A 10,067-nucleotide genomic window follows, 5' to 3' on the forward strand; every position below is an offset into this window, starting at 1 on the left:
TAAGATAATCCAGAGATTAAACCTCTCAAAGCCCCTTTCTTTACTTCTTGGGCCACATTTTTCTTTCTAGCAAAATCATAAAAATCTTTGGCAGTTTCTTCACATTTTCTTTTCCTCTTCCTGGCAACTGTTTTATAGGAGATTCAATCCATGTACATTCTGGCAGTTGTCCACTAAAAGGATCACTTGATCATCATTTTCATGTTTAGTGTCTGCTTGCCTGTATGAATGTGTGCATGTGTTGAGTGACTGCAAAGAGATCATCACACATTTCCCTGTTGTAGAATATCTCAAATGTGCTAGTTATCACTCCCCCTCCCATTCTTACTATTTCTCATCTTCTCCTTTCTCTCCCAAAAACCTTTTACAGATGCCAAAGTGAAAGATATATATATATATAAATTATCAGGTTTGATTGCATTCAAGCTTGATATTAAAGTATTTACTCTGAGACAAAAAAAATGAGAAAAAATATCAGATGGAATTGATAAAACTGTTCAAAATGTTTCTAAGAAATACCCAAGACTCTCTTGAATACTCGGGTTTTATTGAAACTTCAAAATTAAAAAAAAAAAAGTGTCTAAACAAATTTTAATATATATTTTTTTCTTCTTGTGTTAAGTTATCAAATATTAGTTTCAGTTTCCACGGTGTGGATCTTAAATGAAAGAAAATCCCCTCCTCAACAAACAACAAATTATTAAAAACAAAAAAAATGCTTGAAAAGAAAATTCACAATCCAGAATCTCTTTATTTTCATCTTTGCATAAAAGATAAAATTCTTAAATTTTGTGGAGGAAATTCCTGCAATTTCTGTAGATTATTTTAATAAAGGATTCTCTTTTATTTCAATCCAATTTCAAAGTTTTTGGATTTTTTATTTTATTTTTTGCCATTTGGAAGGAAAAAAGTGAAAATTACTGCTATTACAAACTGAATGCTGTAACAGTTCATTTTAATCACAAGTAAAACAAAGTTTGAGATTGTATGTGTAACACATCTGACTAAAATAAAACATTTAATTCTAATACATAAAAGAAAAGGAATAAATATATAAAAAGAAAAGGAATAAATATATAAAAAGAAAAGGAATAAATATATAAAAAGAAAAGGAATAAATATATAAAAAGAAAAGGAATAAATATATAAAAAGAAAAGGAATAAATGTATAAAAAGAAAAGGAATAAATATATAAAAAGAAAAGGAATAAATATATAAAAAGAAAAGGAATAAATATATAAAAAGAAAAGGAATAAATATATAAAAAGAAAAGGAATAAATATATAAAAAGAAAAGGAATAAATATATAAAAAGAAAAGGAATAAATATATAAAATGAAAAGGAATAAATATATAAAATGAAAAGGAATAAATATATAAAAAGAAAAGGAATAAATATATAAAAAGAAAAGGAATAAATATATAAAATGAAAAGGAATAAATATATAAAATGAAAAGGAATAAATATATAAAATGAAAAGGAATAAATATATAAAAAGAAAAGGAATAAATATATAAAAAGAAGAGGAATAAATATATAAAATGAAGAGGAATAAATATATAAAATGAAAAAGGAATAAATATATAAAATGAAAAGGAATAAATATATAAAAAGAAAAGGAATAAATATATAAAATGAAAAGGAATAAATATATAAAAAGAAAAGGAATAAATATATAAAAAGAAAAGGAATAAATATATAAAAAGAAAAGGAATAATTATATAAAAAGAAAAGGAATAAATATATAAAATGAAAAGATATAAATATATAAAATGAAAAGGAATAAATATATAAAATGAAAAGGAATAAATATATAAAAAGAAAAGGAATAAATATATAAAAAGAAAAGGAATAAATATATAAAAAGAAAAGGAATAATTATATAAAAAGAAAAGGAATAAATATATAAAATGAAAAGGAATAAATATATAAAATGAAAAGGAATAAATATATAAAATGAAAAGGAATAAATATATAAAAAGAAAAGGAATAAATATATAAAAAGAAAAGGAATAAATATATAAAAAGAAAAGGAATAAATATATAAAAAGAAAAGGAATAAATATATAAAAAGAAAAGAAATATATAAAATGAAAAGGAATAAATATATAAAAAGAAAAGAAATATATAAAAAGAAAAGGAATAAATATATAAAAAGAAAAGGAATAAATATATAAAAAGAAAAGGAATAAATATATAAAATGAAAAGGAATAAATATATAAAATGAAAAGGAATAAATATATAAAATGAAAAGGAATAAATATATAAAAAGAAAAGGAATAAATATATAAAAAGAAAAGGAATAAATATATAAAATGAAAAGGAATAAATATATAAAAAGAAAAGGAATAAATATATAAAATGAAAAGGAATAAATATATAAAATGAAAAGGAATAAATATATAAAAAGAAAAGGAATAAATATATAAAATGAAAAGGAATAAATATATAAAAAGAAAAGGAATAAATATATAAAAAGAAAAGGAATAAATATATAAAAAGAAAAGGAATAAATATATAAAAAGAAAAGGAATAAATATATAAAATGAATAAATATATAAAAAGAAAAGGAAAAAATATATAAAAAGAAAAGGAAAAAATATATAAAAAGAAAAGGAATAAATATATAAAATGAAAAGGAATAAATATATAAAATGAAAAAGAATAAATATATAAAATGAAAAGGAATAAATATATAAAATGAAAAGGAATAAATATATAAAATGAAAAGGAATAAATATATAAAAAGAAAAGGAATAAATATATAAAATGAAAAGGAATAAATATATAAAATGAAAAGGAATAAATATATAAAATGAAAAGGAATAAATATATAAAAAGAAAAGGAATAAATATATAAAAAGAAAAGGAATAAATATATAAAAAGAAAAGGAATAAATATATAAAATGAAAAGGAATAAATATATAAAAAGAAAAGGAATAAATATATAAAAAGAAAAGGAATAAATATATAAAATGAAAAGGAATAAATATATAAAATGAAAAGGAATAAATATATAAAATGAAAAGGAATAAATATATAAAATGAAAAGGAATAAATATATAAAAAGAAAAGGAATAAATATATAAAAAGAAAAGGAATAAATATATAAAATGAAAAGGAATAAATATATAAAATGAAAAGGAATAAATATATAAAATGAAAAGGAATAAATATATAAAATGAAAAGGAATAAATATATAAAATGAATAAATATATAAAATGAAAAGGAATAAATATATAAAATGAAAAGGAATAAATATATAAAATGAAAAGGAATAAATATATAAAAAGAAAAGGAATAAATATATAAAAAGAAAAGGAATAAATATATAAAAAGAAAAGGAATAAATATATAAAAAGAAAAGGAATAAATATATAAAATGAAAAGGAATATATAAAAAGAAAAGGAATAAATATATAAAATGAAAAGGAATAAATATATAAAAAGAAAAGGAATAAATATATAAAATGAGAAGAAATATATAAAAAGAAAAGGAATAAATATATAAAATGAAAAGAAATATATAAAAAGAAAAGGAATAAATATAAAAACTCCCCAGTAACAAAACCATACAGAATTGGAACATTATCTGTTTGAAAATGATCCAAAAATGGAAAAGCTAAGAAAATATTTTTCCACACAGCTATTGCAATATGAAAAACAAAGTTAATACATCCACTATTAAATCAACAAAGTGGACTCTTCTTTTAAAAAACATGTACCAAGGATTGAACTAAATCATAGCCATAGAAGAATTCTGAAAGTGGGTTGTTCCCTCTTTCGTTATAACCACTATAATTTGTGTTTAGAGCTATAATGATGAAGGAAAGAAGTCATTTTACTTTATTATAAAAATGGACAACTCCACAGTAATGATCTTTTCTAAAATTATTTTAAATATGCAAAGAGAATTTAGCGAAATTCAGTAATTTGATTTTTGATAGGTTTCTTTGACTTTCATTTTTTTTAATTTGAAAAAAAAAAAATAATAATAATAATACCTAACCGTGAAAGTTACTTTCTAACCATTATGTTAAAACCTATGGAAAAGGTTAAAATTTGTTTAAATAACAAGGTATATTCATGAAAGAAATGTTGTACATGCTTCTGTTTTCAAAGTGCACCCTTAATGATGCTCCTTGATACAATGTGATACAATAGTGTGCAAATATCCCCACTAGACTACCTGTAGAAAGTTTAACATAAAATGCAGCAGCAAGTCCTGGGAACATATACCAGAAAGAACAGTTGGAAATAAGTTGTACACCGTCCACAATGCAATTCCTACATTTATATACCTGGAAAACAAGAGTTATTAAAACTGACATAGTAAGATGGAGTAAGAATAAAGAAGTAACGTTAGAATTTAAGGTCTCCAATGATGCTTGCTTAAAGAGTTGATAAGGAAATACAATCTTATGTGCGACATGGAAAGAAAGTGAAATCTGAGAAAGATCGCTATTCCAGTAATTATAGGAGCAACCGGACTCAAGAAAAAGAATTTAAAAAACTAGCAAATATACCTAATGAACCAAGTGCAAGAGATACAAATAATAGCGCTTAAAAGGCGATTAAGATCTTAAAAAGCTCTGTTAGAATGTCTGAGGTAGCATCCCCCGCTAAAACAAGAAAATTGACAAAGATAAAATATGCTATCAAGGAATTTTCATATTCTACACAGAAAATTCAGATGCTTAACTTTATACATTAGATATATTATTGACTAGCATTTCAGCCCCGGTGTTAGGATGTGTATGTTGAGCAAAAAAAAAAAAAGTGGTAGTAGGAAGGCAGGCTCAAACCCGTACCACAAAGGAGGAAAAGAACGGGGTAAAACCTAATGTTTATGCTGTTACGACCACCGCCAAACCGGAAGTGACATTTTTTTAAATTAAGGCTAGACAATCTAAAGGAGAGGATAACTTTCAAAAATATCGGCGAAAAAAGTGACCCCCCCCCCCTCCTGTAGAAAAGTGCCTAGTTGAAGAGGAAGATATTAATGTTTTTAGCTAATTTGTCGTATGAAAGGTTGAACTTTAAAACGATACTGATCTTGGCAAAATCTGTCGCCTCTATTGAAAGTTTAAGGCAGACATGCAAACAGACAAACATACATTTATATATTGGTAACTATAAATTTTTGACCCAAACTGATGAAAAAGCTTGTCCTATCTCTGAATACCCTTTATGTAAAATTTCAAATATTTAGACCAGAAATTGTCTGAGTAATTTGGAAGAGACTGCAGAGGTCAATTTTTTTTTAACTTTGACCCCTATTATGATCCCTTAAAATTTGTTTTGGGCTCAAATAAAGTTAAGTTAGATCCATGTCCAAGGAACCTATATCTAAAATTTCAAGTGCGTAGACCCAAAATTGTCGGAGTAGTTTGGTAGAGTTCTCAAAGGTCAAATCGTTGAACTTTGACCCCTTAATCGCCAAATCTCAGTACCCTGTATCCAGATCTCAGTACCCTGTATATCAAATTTCGAGTCTGTAGACTAAAAATTGACAGTTATTGCGTAGGGAAATGTACACACACGCAGACACGTTCACACATATATATATAGAGAGAGAGAGGGAGATAGATTGTTGTATTTTAAATTCCATATATATCTTGTGAAAATACATCACTAGGGATGTGATAAACCAATGAAGAGAATTGGAAAAATAAATTCGACCAAGGGAAATAACTCTGGTTAAAGGAATGTAATTTCATCTGACAAAAAGTTTCTTCCTGGTGAATCTATAATTAAAAACAAATATATTGATTACTATGTGTAGCTTTAGAAGGTATGGAATTATTTCAAGATCAGCATGACCTTGTTGAAATTCTACAAAGTTTTCTACATTAATTTGTATAATTTATTGTTAAATAATATTAATTTTGAAATAGTAAATGTCTACCAAGGTCAATATACTATTTTTTAAAAATGCTCTTTCATAAAAAATATTATTTTCAGCAAAATAATAAAAGGAATATATCTCTTTATTTTATTAAAATTATAACAATGTAATTCTTTATGGAAGAATATTTAACAACTAGCAGGACCTGTGTAAATTCCACAGGGTCTCATTCAATGTAATATCTTAATGTTAGCATTCTGTAGATGTTCAGTGTAAATGGAAACGCTCTGATATTATTGTAGCTCTTTTGGGAAAACTGCAAAAGTATTTATCTAAGCTAGCAGGGGTAGCTCAGTCGTAAAGTATGCTTAAATATATTTTAATTCTAGCAGATTTCGGCTATATTATAGTTAATGTTCTATCGATTTTTATATACTATAAAGTTGCGATTTCAAAAATAAAAAATGTATCTATATGACTTGGGTGCATCAGCTTGAACTGAAACTAAAACATTATTTTTCCTTATTCAGAAATTCTTTTTTAGTAAATTAAAACTACTTAATCAATTTATATGATTTTTAGAATATGAAATTTTCATTTCATCAAGGATACATATCATACAGATTTTCTTTATTTCTGTTTTGTAATATAGGAATTCTGGACAAGAATCAAAATAATATGTAAAACACCAGTGCAGTTACCTAAATTTTTTGCTTAGTGGCTTGTTTGTAAACTTGAGCTTCTATTGTGTGGCACTGTTTACTTTATTCAACTTCAAGTTTATTATCGCAATTGTATAGAAGATACTTGCTAGAATATCAAAGGCTGATATGTGTGTGTGTGTTTGTAAATTGATCAACCATGCGTAACCAAATAAGTCATTGTTTTGTGAATTTTTTTTCAACATAAGAGAAAATGTTTGTTGTGTGAATAAAAGAGAATTTGAGAAATTTTTTTATTTGATGTCAAAAAGAAATTAATTAGAGGAATTAACAAATCATGGTAAAAGTTTGTTGGTCCATCGAAAGAACACACGCCACTTAGCACTTGCAGATTTGTATAAATAACAGTGCAGAATAGTTTCTCAGATGGAGAAAAACAGATAGACGGATAGACAGACTGGGAGAGATGATGGTAGCAGTACAGTATGTGAGTCCAGCCCAGTTCAGTTGAGTTTACAGTGAGTGGAGTGACTCAGGACGGCTCGATTCAGCACAAGTGAACCATCTGAGAATGAAACCAAAAAAAAAAAAAAAATTCCTGAAAGAGCTTTTTTCCAAAAAACAAATAAAAACTTTACCTGATGAGAAAGATGGCCAACCCTTGAAATGATAGAAAATGTTTCTGACTTTAGAGAAAGAAAAAGAACCTGAATTAAATAGCAAAACTTGACTTTGCTTAACCCCTCATTCTCTGAACCTAGCCTTGACAGTTTGGTAATGTTTGTTTTTCTTTTTAATTTTTTTTCCACTTCTCATGTTTTCCAACACTGTTTTGACAAATCTTACTGACCTGTTTGACATTATTCTTAATACAATCGCTTTGAAGACAAACCGACATGAGTGTTCATTTTCTGTGTTTGGTAAAACGCTTATAAGTGCTTATCTCCTGCTGGCCTGGTGTTGAAGAATGGTGTATCAACACATTTCAGCCGATCCACTAACGATCACTAGAAGAATGATCATTATAATCTTTCTTTGTGGAGCTTACACTTGCTCGGTTGTAAAATATGCTTAAATATATTTTAATTTATGCAGATTTCGTAATCATTATTAGTCCTGATTATTGATTATGCTGTGCCCAATAAATAGTACTGATTTCAAAAGTAAAAAAAAAAATGATTTGGGTGTTATCAACTAGAACTAGAGCCAAAATAAATAGCCCTAGTCGTTACTGTTGTAGCTATTGTAAGAAATAGTTAAAAATGAACTTTAACTTATAAACGTATATATTTGCGCATAGAAATAACATGTTTAGTCGACATATGCCATGGATCTCTCTCACTTATTGCAATCAGATTCCAATCCTGAGAAGCCAGACAAGCCTTTATCATAATATGAAGCTTTCCAGCAGCTCATTTGATCTTAACAAATGCGTTCCTCCTCTGCTCTCTTTATGTCCCAATATATGTTCAGTGAAAAGTTATTAAATAACTGCATTTATTCCTGGAAGGCATTTTGTTTGTTATATTGTCTTGCCAGGATATGTTGTAGATGATTGTGGAGCATCATTCATTATCAGAGGATTTTTGTTGTTTGTTTCTCTATCTTTTTAGTCAGAATTCTTTCTAGAAAGGCATCGGGTACTTATATAGAGGACTACATGAAGGTTGGCAACATCCCTAAGTGAAAGATTTTCTGTGGAACAAACTGGATTCAAACTTGGTGCCCCCAGAACGTCACCACTTATCAAGGCCCGGAAGCCACTCGGGGATAAGGGTTATTGCATGTACAGTAATCAATGGAATAGTATCGTAGTAATCGTTAGTATTGGAGATTTGATAAAGTGTCTTACTTAAGGGGGCGGTTTGTCAGGAATTTGTTTATGTTGGACTTGAAGGCATCCAAGTTGTAGTCAGGTGGGAAACAGGCAAACGCAAGAGAGTTCCACAGTCGTGCACTTCTAAGAAAACTCTGCTCATGGAATCTATGCTTGGATTTAGGCACAGATAAAGATTGGGGAAAATTAATGACGGTAGTTTCAGCCAGACGGGTGTTTTTCATGAAAGATTGGTGAGGGGGTGACCAGAGATTGGAGCTCAGACGAGCACTTGCCATGAACATAAAGATAAAACAAAGACAGGCTTGCAACGTCTCTTCTGTGGGAGAGAGGTTGCTGGTGAAGTATATCAACATTAACAATGCATAATGAATAAAAATGCACAAGACAAAATAACATTATAGATAGATCGGCAGACGGTACGTCTCGTAGGGAAAGATCGTCTCCCGGTCCTTTTATTTACTAAAGAAAAAAGATTTCAAGACTGTCGCGCCCTCTAGTGGTAGTTCATTGAAGTGCAAGGGAGATAATCCTGTCCAATATATTACATCCCTTCAATCTTACTCTGGATCACGAACATAGTCTTCAAATTTTTTTGGTGGTCTCCGAATACGCCCTGACTTGCGAGAGGGTGGTGATGCTGATTTTTCTACCACTGCTGGAGTCTCTGCAACCTCTTCCATATGCCTGCTCTCAGGTATTAAACTTTCCTCAGGACTGTCGGGTGTGCTGGAAACTTCAAGTGTGCCGAAACTCTCAAGATTCTTTGCAGCATTATCTGCTTGTATCTCAGGCGTAAGTTCCACTGCTACTGGTGATGAGTTTCACAAGCTGGTCCACATGCCTCCTTACTAGCCCTCTACCGGTTTCCACTTCAAAATTCACTGCTCCCAACTGTCTGGTAATGGTACCTTCAATCCATCGCTGAGTAGATCCATAGTTATGCACAAGCACAGGATCGGCTACTTTAAATTCACGGAGCGGCACCATTACCTTGCTCCCCCTTTCCATTTTATTTTTTACATCCATAGCCTTGTACGTGTCTGGCTTTGCCAAATGAAACGCTGTTCGTAACTGCCGTTTGAACATCAGCTCGGCAGGAGAAACCCCAGTTGATGAGTTTGGAGCTATCCTATAAGTGAATAAAAATCGGTTCACCTTGGTTTCAAGTGTTGCCTTGCCGTCTGTATTCATCCTTTTAAGCGCTTCCTTGAAGGTGCGTACACTGCGTTCTGCTAGTCCATTCGAGGAAGGATGGTAAGGAGCTGTGAAAATGTGCCGAATTCCATTAGCATTCATAAATGCTTTGAATTCTTCACTTGTAAAACAGGGACCGTTGTCACTCACAATTAATACCGGTAGTCCATGAGTTGCGAAGATCCCTCTCAATTTTTCAATTGTGGTCATAGCAGAAGATGATTTTGTAATGCAAACTTCAGTCCACTTTGAATGAGCATCCACTACTATCAAAAACATGTGCCCCAAAAATGGACCCGCATAATCTAAGTGGACTCTCTCCCATGGTGAACTTGGATATTCCCAGCAATGAATGGGAGCCTTGCCGGGATTGCTTTGATAATGTATGCAGGTTCCACAAGCTTTACCGGCTCTCTCAATATCTGCATCAAGATTTGGCCACCACACATAGCTGCGAGCAAGGGCCTTCATTCGCACGATCCCTATGTGTGTCTGATGTAATTGCTGCAACACTTTTGTT

At 29.2% G+C, this 10,067-nt stretch overlaps 1 protein-coding gene across 2 annotated transcripts in view; it reads left to right on the forward strand.

The window, feature by feature from the left end:
• The window catches only part of LOC145295938 (uncharacterized), a 132,810-nt gene extending 131,953 nt beyond the window's left edge, over window positions 1–857 (forward strand). For both annotated transcript variants that reach the window (XM_080141818.1, XM_080141819.1), the window contains exon 15: window positions 1–857. This exon is cut by the window's left edge and continues 209 nt beyond it. The gene's annotated coding sequence lies outside the window, so the exon portion shown is untranslated.
• Window positions 858–10,067: the final 9,210 nt, after the last annotated feature.

Source organism: Euprymna scolopes, chromosome 16 (assembly GCF_053919585.1).
Source record: "Euprymna scolopes isolate OS-2025 chromosome 16, ASM5391958v1, whole genome shotgun sequence".
Lineage (NCBI taxonomy): Eukaryota > Metazoa > Mollusca > Cephalopoda > Sepiida > Sepiolidae > Euprymna > Euprymna scolopes.